Source organism: Stegostoma tigrinum, chromosome 34, assembly GCF_030684315.1.
Source record: "Stegostoma tigrinum isolate sSteTig4 chromosome 34, sSteTig4.hap1, whole genome shotgun sequence".
Lineage (NCBI taxonomy): Eukaryota > Metazoa > Chordata > Chondrichthyes > Orectolobiformes > Stegostomatidae > Stegostoma > Stegostoma tigrinum.
The window spans coordinates 15,391,589-15,410,476 of NC_081387.1; positions in this window are offsets into that span (position 1 = coordinate 15,391,589).

An 18,888-nucleotide genomic window follows, 5' to 3' on the forward strand; every position below is an offset into this window, starting at 1 on the left:
ATCTGAAAAGTATGCATTTTCCCTCAGCTCTAACTGACAGTCGAATTGATTCAGGTTACGCAGAACAGAAAGCTGCAAACATTTTTTTTTGTTTTGTATGTTAAGTTAAAAACAAAACACACTTGCAATAAAAAAAGGATCTCTAATTTTACATCATGCATCACAAGTGCAAAATTTTGCACATTCGTTTGTCTATATTTTCTATTACACAGAATGTGCCAAATCCCAGGCGTGTATTTGTTAGCCTGTCTGGTATTTTCAGGCGAGTTTCTGCATTAAAGGACAAAGGCATATTTCCAGTTGAATGATAGTGAAAGGCTCCGAGTACACTTCTAGTATACTTAACATGCAGTAACAGAAACCGAGTGAATGCAAGCAGCTTACTCTATCTTTCGTTATTATTCTATACGCAACAGATTTGTACATTTCCACATCATTATAATTGCAACGTTGTTTTGCACGACGCTTTCTTCTCATAATTTAAGTTTTAAAAGCTGTTTTGATCGAATTTGAAATTATTCGTGGGATATTAGTCGCTACTTAAGCGGATTATATCAAGCAACCACCCCTTCATAAAGTAATACAGATTATGCATCATATTTGTCGAATGAACTGCCGATTATTTACTGTTTTCTTTACACTATGGTTAAGCGTTGACAGCGGCACACCTTGTGGGCCAAATGTCCATTGTAGCACAGATTAATTGCAACTCATCAGTAATGAATGTGTCAGAAATTTTGGCTACTAGATAATCACAACTTTAGCTAATTGCTGACACACTGTCAATTTCACAGTGCTGTTTCATTATTTTGATTACAAATTTTAGTATAAACCAGTCCAAATGCTGCTCTAGACTCCCTGGGATAATGCCACAATTTTCAGAATTATTAATGAATAACGTAGAAAGGAAATAATGAGCATCATTATATGGGAGCATTGAGTAATGAAAATTTACACTTCTTCATATTTATACACAAGTTGCAACAGCAACAATTTTGAGGAGAGGCTGCAACTTCAATTGGGCTGAAAATTGGGTATTCTGAGTGTGGTCTTTATTCGATGAACATTTTATTACTGAAAATCATCCTAAAATAACCATATAATTTTCAACCCCAATTTAGTTTATCAATTTAATTTGGGTCCAAAGGCATAATCAGTTTACTTTAAATAGTTACTTTACAGTTAATTTTGCTCGTGGTAATGGAAAATCCTTTCAAACAGTGTGTACAAGGAAAACATTTGATTATTATAGTCAGGAGGCACTGATAAGATGTTTTTGAGTGATGATCTTCTGCAATGTATAAAAATTGATGGCAACTTCAGAAGCTGTTCTGGGACACAATAGTTAAATTATCTCCAAAAGTTTGGATTAGTGGTTCAGTATTACACTTGTAGTTTCCTAACAGTTCAATCTGTAATGGTTGAGGAAAATTAGGAAAACAAAAGTGCCCTTGATTTTGACTCAAAGTTATCATTGTTAAATCAGAGCAACTTTCATCTTATCTGCCTATTAAATTGGTCTTTTCTGCAAAACATCTTGAGATGCTTTGGAAACATTATTCCCCCTTGATGTCCAACAAACTTCTCTATCTTGAATATGAATATACAAAAACATAGCAAGTGTATTTTTTCCCTTGGGAAATGTCAATTTCTCTCAAATTCCAACTGGAATACCCTATTACATTATATTCTTAATAGCCAATACATAAATGAATTATTTCAAATGTCTTGACCTGCAAGGCATGCAACCTACTTGCTGTTATAATCCTAGTCCTTAAAGTTAGTAAGGGATAGGGACTGGACTCTCAGTTCCACGTTTTCTTTTTTTGTTTCTGGATGCCATAGTGATATGTCATTTCCTCCTGCATGAAGTAGGATGCCCTTAACTTAGCATTACATCTATAAGCGATCGTTAACAGGGAAATTCAAAGTACTGAGTTGATTAGGTTCTTGGAGAAAAAAAAAACTTGTGATGGTTAGTGGAGATCTTACCTGCAACCACAAGATCTTCATCTATTTTAAACACTCGTTTCATACGTCTAGATGTTTTGCTTAGTTTTTTTTTGTAGATCAAGTTTCCTATCTTTACATATAATATGATTTCACAAGACACTAAATGACACTTGGACATCTCAAATTCATTATACAAAATACAATGTAATTCAGGGTATCATACATGAAAGAAGCACATTATCAAGTTCTTACCCATGGCACAATATACCCCCTCCAAAGATGTTTTGAATGGACTAAAATTTCAGATGCTAATTTTTTCAATTCCTACCTCTGTTTTATCACCAATTTTGTCCTGTGTTGCGGTAAAAGATAAAGTATGTGTGAAGTATCCTTGTTCTAAGATTGTAACACTGCTCTATACATTCTGTGGATTCCTCCCTTCCCCCTCCCAGTACGTGAATTGTACATTTCTATATTTATCTCCACAGGTTTGCTATTGCAGTCAGTATGGCTGATGAAATTTTCATGATCGTCATGTAACATAAGTTATATGTTTGGTTCAAAATGTTACTTTCACGCACACAAACGTATATACATTCACTCAAATACTCCTACAGAATGTGGCAACTTTCAGTGATAACAATAATAACAGTAATAATAGCAGTAGTAATAATAATGGTAATGGTAATAATAATAGCAATAATAATAATAATAGTAATAATACCAAAGAGAAGCTTGGGGCTCAAAGTCAGATTGGAAGTGAATAGAAAAATTGGTGCCACATTGTGATCAAGTGTGAAGTGATGTTAATGGGGAAATTGATCCGAATATGTAGTGGACGTGATTATTCTGGCGTGACCTACATGACTGTCAGATAATGTGCCATGGAAGGTCAGAATAAATGAAAACAAAAAGCATTCAACAATCATTTTTAAATAGAAAAGAACAAACACTTCAATGAAAATATAGCGGCCTTTGGAAGTATCAAATTGAAAATGATAGAAAAACAAAATTGTAAATGGTTACTATATGCATATAGCCAATCAGAAAATTAATAAAATGTATGCCATGATGTGGAGGTGCCGGTGTTGGACTGGGGTGGACAAATTCAGAAATCACGTGACACCAAGTCATAGTTCAACAGGTTTTTTTGAAATCAAAAGCTCTTGGAGCATCAGTCCCTCTTCAGGGGTTTGTGAGAGAGATCGTATCAGACACAGAGCTGTCAACCTTTGATCTTTTACTTACAAATTCTTTGTCTGAAACTTGCTTTATCACTAACACCTAAAGAAGGACTGAGGTTCTGAAAACTTGTGTTTTCAACTATGTATGTTGGACTATAACCATGTGTCCTGAGATTTCTGAACTTGAACAAAATATAGACTAGGAAAATCCTGAAGGAGCGCAACAGGAAAGTCAACAATGAAGATGAATAGAGAAATAGATCACCCTAACAGATGGCTGATTCTCTTTTAATTTCAGACACTATTTACTACATTCTTTTATATGTAGAAGAAGCAATGTGAATTTATTTGGGCAATGTAACAAACTCAGTACGAAGACATTACACTCAGTTAAAGACAAGTTCAAAGTCAAATTTCAAATAAGATGATGTATTTCACTCCACCAGATGATATGAGTTCGCAGGAACAGACAATTTTGAATTAATTTTATGACACAGCCCTCCAAATCTATGCACAAAATCTATGAAGTCAAGGCACGCGTTGTCTGAAGCAGGATTAAAATGGCAGTAGGTATGATTTTAAAATGGCATATTGGAAGATTAAGGTTTTGATTGCCTGATTCTGTCTTTCATGGAATATGATGCAAATCTGTCACAGACTGATCTCATCGAGGAGACAGAATGAGAGTGATCACTTACCTTTTGTTTGATTTACATATACATAGATAGACTTACCAATGACTAATCTAACAGCTACTAACAAAACCTAACCATAGTTATAACTCTAAGACAGTGCTTCCCCTTAACTGAATGGTCTATACCAAAGAAATAATGCTAGGCTGAATGACAAGGATGTTTGAATGAGATTTGAGAGAAACAAAAAATGAACCAGGGAGTGGACAGAATCGGGACTACAATCCTGAGAGGCTTGCTGAAGAGTGAACCCACACAAGGTTCAAAGGACCCAACTGTAGTCTCAGTGAACCCGAATAGAACAAGGTTGTCTGATGACTTCATCTACTCTCATCCATCAACCACATACCCCATCTCACGTTGCTGCAGTCCTCTCACAGGAAGTGCATTCATATGGTGTACTTGCCATTTTGGAATCAGCCAGGATCAGAGAACATGAAATAAAAGTGAACTGTAAGTGGTTTCTTTCAGGTAATCATGGCGCACAATGCAAATATGCCAATTGTTGGCCATGAAATGGAATTCCATGAAGCAAGTAGTTAAAGTATTGGTAATGGACAGAAGACTTAAAAAATTGAAATGAGATGAAAGTTGCAAAATACACCAACTTAAGCATCAGACTACTCTAAAGTCATTACAAAGACATTACAAGACTCAAAAATTTAGCTTGCTGTTTGGAGGTTCAGAAATTATTCATACTTTGCTTTTCTATAATTTGCCCTTTGATGCTAAGATCAAGATTGTTAGTGCCTTAAGAATAATGTTATTTCTGATTATCAACATTTGTGGAACAAATGACTTTGTGGGCCAGTGTTCCCCCCACAACCCACCCCCTCCCATTATAACATTCTACACAGGTGCAGCCTATTATTAAAATATCGAATTAGGACACGGCTGCAGAATGTATGAATTCAAGAAAAGTAAAATAAATCATCGATACAATGTCCACACGTAATATATCAAAGATTCAAATGCAATTACTTCAAATTAAAATAATAATGGTGCACAATGTCAATGCATTATCATTATTCAAAATTAACATTTCTTAATAGTCACGATTCTAAGAAAAAGAAACTGCTGCTTAGCGATAACACCTGAGTTTCTCAAACTGTCTTTCAGACTGGCGATTTCTGAGGAAAAGAAAGAAAGGAAACTGATCATATTTTGATGCTTTGATTTTAATGCTATAGGATAATTAAGGATAAGACAAAATGCACTGAACTCTTGAAATCACATTCAGTAATGGATCTGCCCTTCTGAAAGGACATGTGCAGACAATTATTAGACCTTGAGAAATTTCAACACCTTTTTGCTTTGGAGTCAGAAGTTACATAGTGACACTAGCACTCTGTTAACAATTGGAGTGCTGCTGTTCTGCGACCAGGGGCCAGATTTGCACCACATCAACTGACATCCGTAAAAGAAAGCAAATAATTCTTCATGAATTGCAGCATTTACGCTAGTTGGTTGTTATATAATTTTATGTGGAACCAGATAATGTTTTGTCAAGTGCGTACACTTTTCACTGCTTTGGCGCATGTCAATGTAGTTGACATATGGATATATGTGCATGCCATTTAGATATTTAAACAATTACAGAATCTAACATGAATGAAGCAGGAGCGACATTCCAGCGTCGACCAGGGAACCTGAACTAACAGCTGCAAATACGATTTGTCGAATTTTTAATGTCCTTCTCTCAAGGATCCAATGTTTCTTCTGTGAAATTTGGGAGTACAGTACCACTGAATGGTCAAGGAAAAGCCTGACATTGTTGGTACAATGCATCATAACTTAAAGCCAATGTCCCAAACAAAACAGTTATTATTCGACTGGCCAGGTAGCTGCATGAGAGACTGGGTGCATTTTGATTCAGTATATTTAGAAAATACGCACACTTGAAGTCAGTGACTCTGACGTGTTAATTGGGCAAAGAAATTTCCTCCTCCTAATCAGCTCCAGCTACTTCCTCCCATAAATTGATAAATCAGTTATTGTCCATGGTTACCATCATGTGAAAGAAATTCTTAAGTTAGCAAGTGTACCAAATATAAGTTCATCAAATAGAGTGGCACATTAGCTCGTTCAGGGCCAGAAATAGAGCAGTCTTGTAGGATATTTCTGCAAGGTTGTGATTGTACATCTATACGCCATAAAGTCCACAAGTTTTCATTAGTCTACCTCTCGCAAAAGCATCTGTTCATAATGGCATCGTTCAGAATAATGCCTTCTGTCTTCCCATTGATGACAGCATCTGGCATAGAAAATATGTATTTTCCGTTGGTAAATACCAACAAATCCCAAATGCGAATAATCGACTCTATATTTTGAACAGTGTATTCGAATATGCCAGCAGTCTGTACAAATTCAATAAGAACTGTGAACTTAACAAAGCTACACTATAGGAGTATTCTCATGTCAAATAGTGGAAGTGGTCTGTGTTGTACAAGGATATGTATGCGCACAACTAATATGTCATCTTTGCCGTTTTTCCATGTCTGGTTTTAAATTGTGGCAGACAAGTAAGTGAATAAGAGGAGGAAGATCTTCAAGTATCTACCTTGAAAAAGGAAGGTGTGCCCTGAAGAAAAGTCAAGGCTATGTGATTTTTAAACAGTTTTCAGCCAGACGAAAGTCACTTTTCTACCATTCTGCTTGAGGTCAGGTTATGCTTGATGGCATTGTATCCTGTAAATGTGTGAGCTGTAACACCAAGCACAAACATTGTGGAATACTTACACTTCTGAATTATCTTCATCCCAAACAAACTTTTTGTCATTGCAGTTACTACAAGACCTATGCTAAGCAGTGTTGAATATTATCCAGATATAGCCTATCCATAAAGAATCAGAAGAAATTCACCCTGCTCAAATATGTCCGCATCCAATGAATCTCAATCATCAACAAAATAATGGGAAAAGTATTGGAATGCTATAAAGTGTGATTTGCGTAGCTATAATCTGCTCATTAATACTTAGGGTTTGACCTGGTCATTCAGCTCCTGCCCAAACTCAGGCAAAGGAGTGCAGATCCAGGAGTGAGGTTTGATTGCTGCCCTTGGCAGGAAAGCAGCAGGTGGTTTTTCATTAAAACAGTTTCCTGTAACAAAATTCAAGTCCATCAATTTGGAAAATTTACATTTGCTAGGATGATACCGTCCCAATATAAAGATGCTTGTAGCTTGTGGAGACCAATAATTGTAATCCTGGATCAGCAAGACAAGAGTTTGACAGGGTAATGTGTGAGTTCTAACTATCCTGAGCTAATGCATCAATGAATACCATGGTATGATCTCACATAGAGGCTTCACTGATTAATCCATAGTTTTCAGGACAATTTCAGGCTGATCAGGAAGTGAAACAGTCTGTCTCCACATTGAAGAAAATTGTAGGACCTCAATATCTTCAGGTAATAAAGGAAAGGTGCATTTCTTCCAGTTGAGTTAAATTTTCATCCATGATATAAAACATTCCTTTCCCTTTCTGTTGCAATGGCATTTTAATTTCTGAATCTCAGGCTCATAAAATACCTAGACTTAACATGAAGCAGAAAATCTGCTGAACTAAGATTAAAAATACAGTGCCCACAGAGCAGATTAGAAGGTAAGGAATATCTCAGTTGATCACGTCATCTCCTAATTCCTCAAAACAAGAGAGTGTTCATCTTCTGAACGAGCACAGCAGGCCAAGCAGCATCTCAGGAGCACAAAAGCTGACGTTTTGGGTCTCGGCCAAAACATCAGCTGTGCTCATCCAGCTTTACACTTTGTTATCTTGGATTCTCCAGCATCTGCAGTTCAATTATCAGTGTTCATCTTCTTCCAGGTTAATTCAAGAAGTAAGTGAATCGAACTTCAGTTCGTTGACTGAGTGATATTCCAACAGTAATGAAGAAACTCACCAGTGTCCAAATACAAATTGGACCAGTTATAGAAAATGGCCATTAGACTAGAAATGTTAATTCTGTTTATTTGCACAAATGCTGTTAAGTTTCCCCAGGGGGGAAAAAAACTGTTTTGACGTGTTGCAAATATGTCCATTTGATTTGCACCCATCTACTGCAGTCAAAAGCTCCTCACTTCACAACTAACAAGGTTAGCATCAGTCCATTCCCTTGAAACAAAATACTGAGATAAAAGAAGCACTTTTGATTGCAACTTTGATTCTTTGAAGGACAATGTGAGCAGATGTACGCAAAAACCAGCACAAGTAAATTCCTCTCTAAGCTCACTGCAACACTGTCATGGATCCATATCACTGTTCTTTCATATTAGCTGAGTTGCAATGTTAGAAATTCTTTCTGAACCATCGGCTACTGAATCAAACCAATTGCAGCTGTTCAATAAGTCAGCTTAACATGAACTTCTGCAAGGGCATATACAATGGAAAACAAATGCTGGATGACTGCTAGGAGAAAATATATAAAACAAGACTGTAATGGAATATTCAGGTAGATCTATTGTTTTGCAAAAAGAATGTATGATCTCTAACATAAACAAGCTGTCATTTTTGAAGCAGAAAGAATTATAATAGTTGATTTTATTTTTCACTATTTTGCTTGGTTAAAGAGAAACAAGTTGTCTTTTAATTTTAATTTTCTAAATACCTCTCTCTTTTTCCCTCAGTTCAGCTGAAGCTGTAATAAAGCACATGACATTTATGAACATTCTGACAGATATTGTTTTTATACTCAAAATATAATGCTGCTGTAACTTTCTTGTATTGACTAATGCACCACTTCATTAATGTTGCCACAAAACAAATGATTAAATCAGGCAATATTTTGTTTTAAAGTTATGCTCTGGCAGACGGACCTAGAAGATTAGAAGACAGAATGTCATTCAGGCATTATCTCATGTTTTAAAATAACACATTTGTTAAACTTTATTTTTCTAACGCTCACTAGTAATTCTTGATTGAAGTATTGACAAAAAAACTTAGTTACTCACTTGACTTACAGAGGGAAATATTCAATCAAATTTAATAGTGGAGAATATTTCCTTAATATATTATGTCACTCAAATAATTATGCACCATAATTATACATATAGACTGCACTCAAGTTTTTTTTGTTGGTTCAGCCCCATCGCCTTAATCTTTCCATCCTCCTGCCTGAAGAATTTGCACTGTTCCATTTATGCTACCAATGGCATTAATATGTGTTAATGAACATCTTTGCCCTAAACATCTGGTCTCATAATCTGTGGCTCAACCATTTTACACTTGGTGAGAAGTTTTGTTTTCCATTTCGGTAAAGCTTTTCCTTTGATTATTTGCACATTGAGAAGAGCAATAATTACCAGCGATTTACCATGCATCTTCCAAATATGGCCAAACGATCCTTGTCTGAATATATTTTACTTTTACATAATCTTATCTCCCATCTGGGTGCATAATTAATAGGTTTTTCATTAGTTTCTATAGCAAACATTTGTGTATGATTTTCTTACAAGAATCTGACATGCAAATGTTAATTTTCAAAGCATACTGTTTTATTTTCCTTTTTGCAAACAAAATAAATAAATACGAGCTGCTTTCAGATTTTTTTAGTTGGAATATGACAATATCATATTTTTAGCTGCTGCTTTTATGCTTCTCAAACATCCAAAATCTGCAGAATATCTTTCTTGTTGTTATCTCAGACTTTAACACTGAAATATTAGTTCTTAAGTCCAAACTGTTATGTTAAATGACCACACTAAGAACTTACATTGTGAATCAGTATTTTCATTTTCTAGATTCCCTAGTAAATATTTCTGCCCACTAAGCTGAATTTGAGTGTTGTAGCAGTTTCTAAACTAGTCTGTAACTTGTCACTCTTTAGTGCTTGTGTTGTACATGGCCTTGAGTCAACTGTGTCACTCAACTGAACAGAATTTTCTAAAGTATGTCATATCGAGCAGATTACCTTTCTCCACATGGTTGATACTTGTTCAACGAATAATTAAGATTTGTCATAAAGTTGAATTTTATTAAGAATGCTGAAATGTTTGTTTTCTGATATGTTTCTGTACATTACGTATCATCGAAGCATTTATGTTTTTTTATAAACATATCTTTTGATTTAAGTGATAAATCATGAATTATTGTTAATGGTGAATTTAATAGTTTGCTCTGTGTGGTAGCTGAACATCGTCAATAACAATTATGGATGTTAATTCCAATACATGTTACCAGTTTCATGGAAAGATTGTTGGAAAAACCAGCAGGCCAGCAAACTTTGTGGCCTAAATGCTGGATTAATAATCCTCTTTTTATTAAATTCGACATACATCACAATTCTGTTTTAGTGTCGGAGAAGTTGCTGAGCTGGACGTTTCAATTATACCATCGCCGAAATAATGTCCTCTGCTTTAATGCAGCGTCCCCTTGTCAATGCTACCGGTTGGTAAATTCACAGCAAATAATAAGGAAATGCAAACTCAATGCATAATTGATATGAAGCATTTTGGCATGAAATTTCACGAATATCTTTTTCACGTGACAGTCTACTCCTTCTATAAATTTTCAAATGCAAACAAATGAAATAAATCAAACTAAAGAAATAAGTAAACAGTTGCGTGATCAGTGAAAAAGTTCAAATTACTTAAAAAATAGAGAACACATTTGTTAATTGTTACAGCCATCGTAACTTGCTATTAATTGCAAGGACTATAAAATGGTGCTCTCTGGACCACAACATTGCTGTAGTATCAATATTTGCATTGTTAGAGTCAAATGTGAATGCATGAAAGTGAAACATAACTAGTAAATGTTTCTTGTTATAATCATAAAATGACTATAATATCATTGAAAATTTTCAGAAAAATTCAGCAAAAATGTTCATGACGATTTCGTTTATCCTCTTTCCAAACTGAATGTCCACTTGTCTATTTAGGTGCCTAATATGTTTAAGACTATTGCCCTTCAAATGTAATTTAGAACTTTATCTAATGGTTTGCATAATCTATAGTTTTTATACCTTGTGTTATGAACCTCAAATAATAACATAACAAATCGTGCTCCTCTTTGCAATCTGCTCTCCAAAATGATAAAAGTTAATTGCAGACATAACAAGAACTGCAAGTGCTGGAGTCAGAGATAACAAAGTGTACAGCTGGAGGAACGCAGCACGCCAAGTAGCATCAGGGGAGCAGGAAAACTGATGTTTTGGGTTGCGGCCTTTCTTCAGAAAATCGGCTTTGCAGTCGGTTATGACTCACTCTGAGATAGAAAGAACTTCAGATGCTGGAGTCAGAGATAACAAAGTATGGAGCTGGAGGGAAACAGCAGACCAGCTAGCATCAGAGGAACAGGGAAGTTGGCATTTTCAGTCAGGACTCTTGTTCAGAAAACTTTTGCAGATTTGCGGCCGTTATTTAGATATATATTTTTTTCATCCTTAGCAGGCTCAGTCTTTATCTTCCTAAAGTTCTTCATTTACCGAATCTGTTGAGCAGGATCATTGTGTGAGGAAATGTTATCTTTGTCATCATTGTATTTCCTCAGAGTATTGAGACAACTCACAGTGACCTTTTCCAACATTGAGCAGGAACAAACAAGTGCAAACAAAATTCTATTTAGCCTAGTGAATTGCATTCATTTTTAAAATTTATTCTTGACTGGTCAGAATTCTGATGTTATTAGAATGGTTGGCAAATTGCAGAAATTGAATCTCATTCATGGGTATGATTTTCTTCCAAAATTTAATACTTACTGATATGATACATGGTTTTTGTTAGATCAGCTATGTTTAAAAGCAAATCTCCTAAAATGTGCCAGAAGATTGGAGGGAGGCAAATGTTGTTCCTCTTTTCAAGAAAGGGAATAGGGAAATCCCTGGAAATTACAGACCAGTCAGTCTTATGTCTGTGGTCAGCAAGGTTTTGGAAAGAATTCTGAGGGATAGGATTTATGACTATTTGGAAAAGCATAGTGTGATTAAAGGGAGTCAGCATGGCTTTGTGAGGGGCAGGTCATGCCTCACAAATCTTATTGAGTTCTTTCATGAGGTCACGAGACATGTTGACAAGAGTCGAGCAGCGGATGCGGTGTACATTGACTTCAGCAATTCATTTGATAAGATTCCCCATGGCAGGCTCATTCGTAAAATCAGGAGGTATGGGATACACGGTGATTTGGCTGTCTGGATTCAGAATTGGTTGGCTGACAGGAGGCAGAGAGTGGTTGTAGATGGTAAGTATTCTGCCTGGAGGTCAGTGCTGAGCGGTGTCCCACAGGGCTGTGTTCTTGGGCCTCTGCTCTTTGTAGTTTTTTATAAATGACTTGAATGAGGACGTTGAGGGGTGGGTTAGTATGTATGCTGATGACACAAAGGTTGGAGGTGCCGGTGATAGTATCGAGGGCTGTTGCAGGCTTCAGCGAGACATTGACATTATGCAGAGCTGGGCTGAAAAATGGCAGATGGAGTTCAACCTGGATAAATGCGAAGTGATGCATTTTGGAAGGTCAAACTTAAATGCTGAATATAGGATTAAAGGCAGGATTCTCGGCAGTGTGGAGGAACAGCGGGATCTTAGTGTTCAAGTGCATAGCTCCCTCAAAATTGCCACCCAAGTGGATAAGGTTGTTAAGAAAGGATATGGTGTTTTGGTTTTCATTAACGGGGGATCGAGTTTAAAAGCCGTGAGGTTTTGCTGCAGCTCTACAAAACCCTGGTGAGACCACACTTGGAATATTGTGTCCAGTTCTGGTCGCCCTATTATAGGAAAGATGTGGAGGCTTTGGAGAGGGTGCAAAGGAGGTTTACCAGGATGCTGCCTCGACTGGAGGGCTTGTCTTACGAGGAGAGGTTGACTGAGCTCGGACTTTTCTCTCTGGAGAGAAGGAGGTAGAGAGGTGACCTGATCGAGGTGTACAAGGTAATGAGAGGCATGGATGGAGTTGATAGCCAGAGACTTTTACCCAAGGAAGGATTGACTGCCATGAGGAGTCATAGTTTTAAGGTGTTAGGAGGAAGGTATAGAGGAGACATCAGAGGGAGGTTCTTCACCCAGAGAGTTGTGAGCACATGGAATAGTTTGCCAGTGGTAGTCGTGGAAGCAGAGTCATTAGTGACATTGAAAGGACTGCTGGACATGCACATGGACAGCAGTGAATTGAGGGGAGTGTAGGTTAGGTTATTTTAATGTTGGATTAGGATTATTCCATGGCACAAATTTGTGGGCCAAAGGGCCTGTACTGTGCTGTACTTTTCAATGTTCTCTATGTTCTAAGTGCTATGCTATGCTAATCTTATCTAACGAGGTCACTGCCACACCCGAACACCGAAACCAACTGAAAAAACCTTACATATAAATTAATGATTTCAGGCATTGAAGATCTTAAAGATATAACGGTAATGTATGTGTGAAAAGTGGATCTGATTAAATATTGCCAGCCCTATTGTAAAGACATTTTGTAAAATGACCTAAATAGAAATAATTCAGAGGAATAAAACAACGAAATGTAAATGCATCTTAAAATACAATGCAAAATGAGCAAAGCTTAAAGCTTAAAGGCATACGGATTAAAGTGTAAAGTGCTTTAAAATGGGGTAAAACTTTTTTTTAATCACCATTCAGTAAAACAAATATCTTAGAAAGTGTTGCGCATAAAGGTAAAATTTCATTGGAGAATAATCACAAATAATATGCAACCATTGAGGTACAAAACCATAATATCTATCGGTATAAAGCTAGCGGATTTGCACTGAAGAAGACAAAAAAAAGCAGTTTTATTTTAAATGGACCAACCATAATTTAACTACAATTCAGTGCAATAGTGTTATTTCCGAATTCTCTACCTTTGCCTGGATCCTCCAATTTTCTCTCTGTTTGCCGTTGAAAAAGAAAGTGTCTACAATCATTTATTTGTACTATTAATTGCTTTGTCCAAGGGAAAATGGAAACTTTTGCAGGTTGCAAGTACATGGATTGGCATTTGTATCATCCCAAAATCCACTGGACATAACTCTCCATGGAAAAAATACTGCATAACTCGCACCAAACTTTTCTAATACTCAAAACTATAATTTCATTTTTGCAGGCAGTGAACGGCTTTTATACACACACTTATAAGGCAGGAGCAGACGAAGTCACCAAGTATTAACATCACACAGGAAGTGAGTGGAAAGTATTTCGATATAGGCAAACCCAATTGGCAAATTTTCCTCTGGACAATGCAAAAGCTAGGGAAAGTAAGTTGACTAAAATCATGAGCATTTATTAATAAAATAAAATAAAAACCGGGGTGGGGGGGTGCGAATGAACTCATATTGATTGAAATACTCGTTGGCCAAAGCCTGAAAAGAAAATAGAAATCTAAATATCTTATATGGCAATAAAACTTTAATCATTGACGTTAGTGCTTCCCAGAAGTATGCTCCCAATAATGAATTCAAACAACTACACAAGCTTTGTCAAACAGGATATCAGAAGACGGTGTGCGTCATGCAAAAAAAAACTAAAACAGAGCCAGTGATCAGGCATTATAAAAAAATGTGTTTTCTTGAGCTTGTATGTAATATGCTGCAAACATGGCAAGTATACCATAGAACAGTCAACAAAAAATAAAAGAAAAAAGAATCTACTGGGAGCTATGTTCACTGGCTACTTAAGGGATTGAAAATGATTATGTCAAAACAGCGCTATTAGTAGAGATATTTATTTAAGCGGGAATAATATTTAATAGAGCAATGGAAATGAAAAGTTTTTTTTGAACATTTTCCAATGTTGGAGATAATGGGACATTTAAAGTTTACATTAAAGACAAGAGATTCAAATATATCCCAGTGCCATAAGTGTGGTGCAATAAACATGAATTATGAAATACAACAATTGTTTTATCTAAGAGATAATGGGAACTGCAGATGCTGGAGATTCCAAGATAATAAAATGTGAGGCTGGATGAACACAGCAGGCCAAGCAGCATCTCAGGAGCACAAAAGCTGACGTTTCGGGCCTAGACCCTTCATCAGAGAGGAAGGGTCTAGGCCTGAAACGTCAGCTTTTGTGCTCCTGAGATGCTGCTTGGCCTGCTGTGTTCATCCAGCCTCACATTGTTTTATCTATATTTTCCAACAGAATTTTTGAGCAGGAATAAAACAATTGGATAGCCATTAACTTGTATTTTTTGGGAAAAAAAGACTGATAGAGAAAGTTTTGAGTTAGTGTCTATTGCATGCAGCTTTGTTTAATCGAGATGAGTAATTTGTATGTGGCAAAAATAGTGTTGAAGAGGTGTGCCTGGACCCCACGTGGGATTTCTTTGTACACTGATGTATTACATAACCAGTTAGAAATCATGTCTCTCTAACTTGGGTACAGCGTGATGAGTGGTAGTTGGCTAACAATCATGTTGTGCAGTGTCCACTGAGAAGAGCGAGCATAAATGTTTTGGAGATTGCATAACTGGAAACTGAAACTTTGCTCCATTATCTAAATAAAGAAACTCAAATGTCTGAAGCCTCGTTGGTAATGAAGGAATTCGGAAAATCATTAAAAGTATTCACAGGAGACAGCTAATGAATAATTCTGAATAATGTATGCAGGAAATATGTCATTTATTCACTTGTATATGGTGCCAACATAGAACAGCAAAGATGACTTAACTTACTGTCGCTGGGTTAAAATCTTCGAATTACCTCCTTACTGGCTTGTTGGTCAACTCACAGCAGGTGGACTGCAGCAGTTCAAGAACGCAGCTCTTCAGTTCCTTCTCCAGGGCAAATAGGGATGAATACAAAATGCTATGCAGCCAGGGATGCCCACAATCCACAAATGAATGAAAAATATTATTGTTGGCCAAATGCTAAAATTCTATAGAATGTGGAATTGTCACTGCAGACTGGACATTTACAAATATATTCGAACAGGTTAATTTAAGAAAAAAGACCAAGGAAGAAAATTCAGAGAGCTTTAAACCTGATAAGCTATGATCAGTAGTGTGATAAATACTAGAGCCCATATACAATGCATCATACTAGAACATTGGGGAAGTATTTCTTGGATAAGACAGAGTTAGCAGGGTTATGTGAAAGGGAAATACTGCTTCATAATCTAGGGGAGGTTTCTGAAGATTTAAGTCGTTTACTAATCAAGGGAGATCAGTTAATACAAAGAATTTGGATTTCAAGTGTGCATTTAGCTTAGTCCCACATGAAAGAATAGGAGGAAAAATTCTTCATAAATGTTTGGACTTGATCAGTTTTGAAGAGTCGAATGCACTGCTGGAGGTCTTGGTTTCTATCTTACCATCTATAACAATAAGTTCATATGACATTAGGTATACAGGTTTTTTGTAAGATTCATTTTTTTTCTTTTGTCTTATAGCAGTTGTCTCAATTAAATTAATCATCACTAAACAATACATCATATACAGAAAGGAGCTCACCTGCTTCCCTCAGCCTTTCTCTTAATCTATCCATTTCTGAAATAATAATAAGAATAAATTATTATCCCTCGAATCATATTTCCCTATTCAGATCAAATGTGTCAGATTAATTATTAATGCACACAAGGTGCGGGGTGTAGGGTGCTGCAATGCTAACGTTCCCTTGCGTATTTCATACTTATAACATGCCCAAATGCTGAGAAAAACATTTGTGTCTTGACTTCTTTATTTTTACTGCTGTGGTATTTACCCGATGTCACGGGAGAGAAATGCAGGCCAATGTGGTTTAATATTCGCCATCCCAGTAGGGATTTCACAGGTTAGCACCTCCTCTTCCAAGCGAGAGTTGACACCTGTCAACCCAACGCCAGACATGACAACAAAACTAGTTTTCGCTTTCATTGGAATCGAAGGAAAGTCTTGGCATTTATTGATATATACGGTAGTAGAAACATTGTCTCGGGATTAAACAATCAGCAATTATTAGACTTGGATAAAGCAGTGTTTGCATTTCCTTCTCAAGATTTCAGTTTTCAATATGTTTCATGATATTTGTGATGCAAAGCTTGAATATTATTGGGAAAAAATAAATATTTTGTTGAAACGTTTCATATTGTATTTAATTGAACAATCTGCAAGAACTTTCGAGGTATAAAGGAAAACAACATCTATACTTCGTCAAATGAGAGTGCTGACTGGTTAACTAATAGATATGACTTGGCGAGGCGTTACCTGTAAGACTGCCCTAGTTAACAAGGGCTGGCAGAGAACAGAAAGTAGTTTTCACAGTTTTGTTGATTTGAAACAGGTGTAGTGTGTTTGCGTGGTTTTTGCATAAACTTTGGGACAAACTTACATTATTCTGTATACATTCAATCGTGCATAGATAACGCAAATGGATGCCTGGCTGACAATACTGAATTGTTTGTCAATGGCATTTTTCCTCACAAATCGAATTCTACCGCAGATGTTGCCAAGCAGCGTTGACATTTAATGTTATACATTTTCCTGCTAGCATTTTTCCAGTGTGGATTTCTGGGCTAAGTCATTAACTTGATTGCTTAGAACAGCTTAAGGTAACTGCTGCATTACACAAACCACCAGTGTTTTGGATGGATATTATGCATGCACAGCAGAATGCAAGCACTAAAGTTTACATAAAATAGAGCACATTTTTTGTGATAGAAGGAGCTTCTGCCTGATTTGATAGGGACAACCGTCAGTGACGAACTCAATTCTTGTCTCTACTGAACTGCAGAATGACATATCATGAGATTTCAGCCTTTGCTAAAACCATTGAGTTTCTGCTATTTCTAAGTGACTTGTCTAATCTTGGCCAGTTTCTGGTGCAACAATATTGCTGCCAAGTGGATGCTTTCATTGAAATCAAAGACATTCTACGGATCATACTAATTAAGTATTTTGCACATGTATTTTCATGTCAGTGTGATGCTAATAATCTGATTTTCCCAAATACTGGTGGATTATGTCAAATAATTCAATGGTTTGGCTGTTGGAAGCAATCTTTTTCAACTGCAATGCATTTGAAATGCTCAATAAACAACGATTCCATATTATATATTATTTCCCACGTTTCAACAAACTATGCAAGAAAATCCTGATGTTCAAATAATTAGAGTGGCAAGTAATTTATGGGGGCCTCTCTGACATTCAATGTGTTGTACTTGTCTTTAAGAGAAGGTAGATAATTTAATTCACAGAGAGAAAGGCTTTGCAGAAGAGCAATAATGCATCTATATTGCATCTATTTCATTTCAACAAAAAAGTCCCTCTATACACTGGTTGACTTTTTAAGGCAGTGATTTGGGTAATTTTTTTTAACCTCCCTTACTTATTTTGTTGTCAATGATTAGCAATTTGTTGTCGGTCATCAAAGTGCATTCCCTGTGATAAGGCCAACCTCACTTAGTTCCACTTGTTAACAATTCACCAATCTTCTCTCAAACAGTTTAACCGTTATTTCCCTTCACTTGTGATTTTTTTTCTTTGTATTCATAATGAGAATAGGCCGAATAGCTTCACACATACATGAATGTTTCAGGAGTACTCATTTCAGTTTTATTTATATGTAATATCAATTCCAGTTTTCCCTGCACCAGGAAGTGTCTTGGACAAAAGACAAAATTAACCTTGTTTTAGTGAAAAAATAACTTTCTATGTAATGGCAAAACAATAGCAAATCGCCATTCACTTTAATGGTAATTCAGAAGCAGTATTGCTTCATATATAATCTTACTTAATGGAGATTAAATTTTGGGTATCTCTAAAAGCAGCGACATCGATGCTGTCAACTGCTCCAAAACACAAATTTAGCCTGTTTTTGTCCAATGCTTGGTTATGATTCCAAATAGTATAATATCACAAGGCATTATTTTGTTTATTTAGTGCTGATTCAGCATATAAGAGGATGTTTGGGGGTCAGGATGTGTTATTAAATCTGTTGCATGAAAGCTCATATTGTAACTGTTGACTTATTTTCATAATTGATAGAATAATCTTGATATTGTCAGAACAACCTCGTCAGTAATAAAATGTTAGTGAATATCATTCAGAATGTCAATTTGCATGCTTTCATTTTCATCACAAGGTACCTCGGTCATGATCTCGCTGTTTATTCTCTGTTATGAAAAATAAAGATAGAGTCGCATTTAGTCAAGGCTCGGTCAC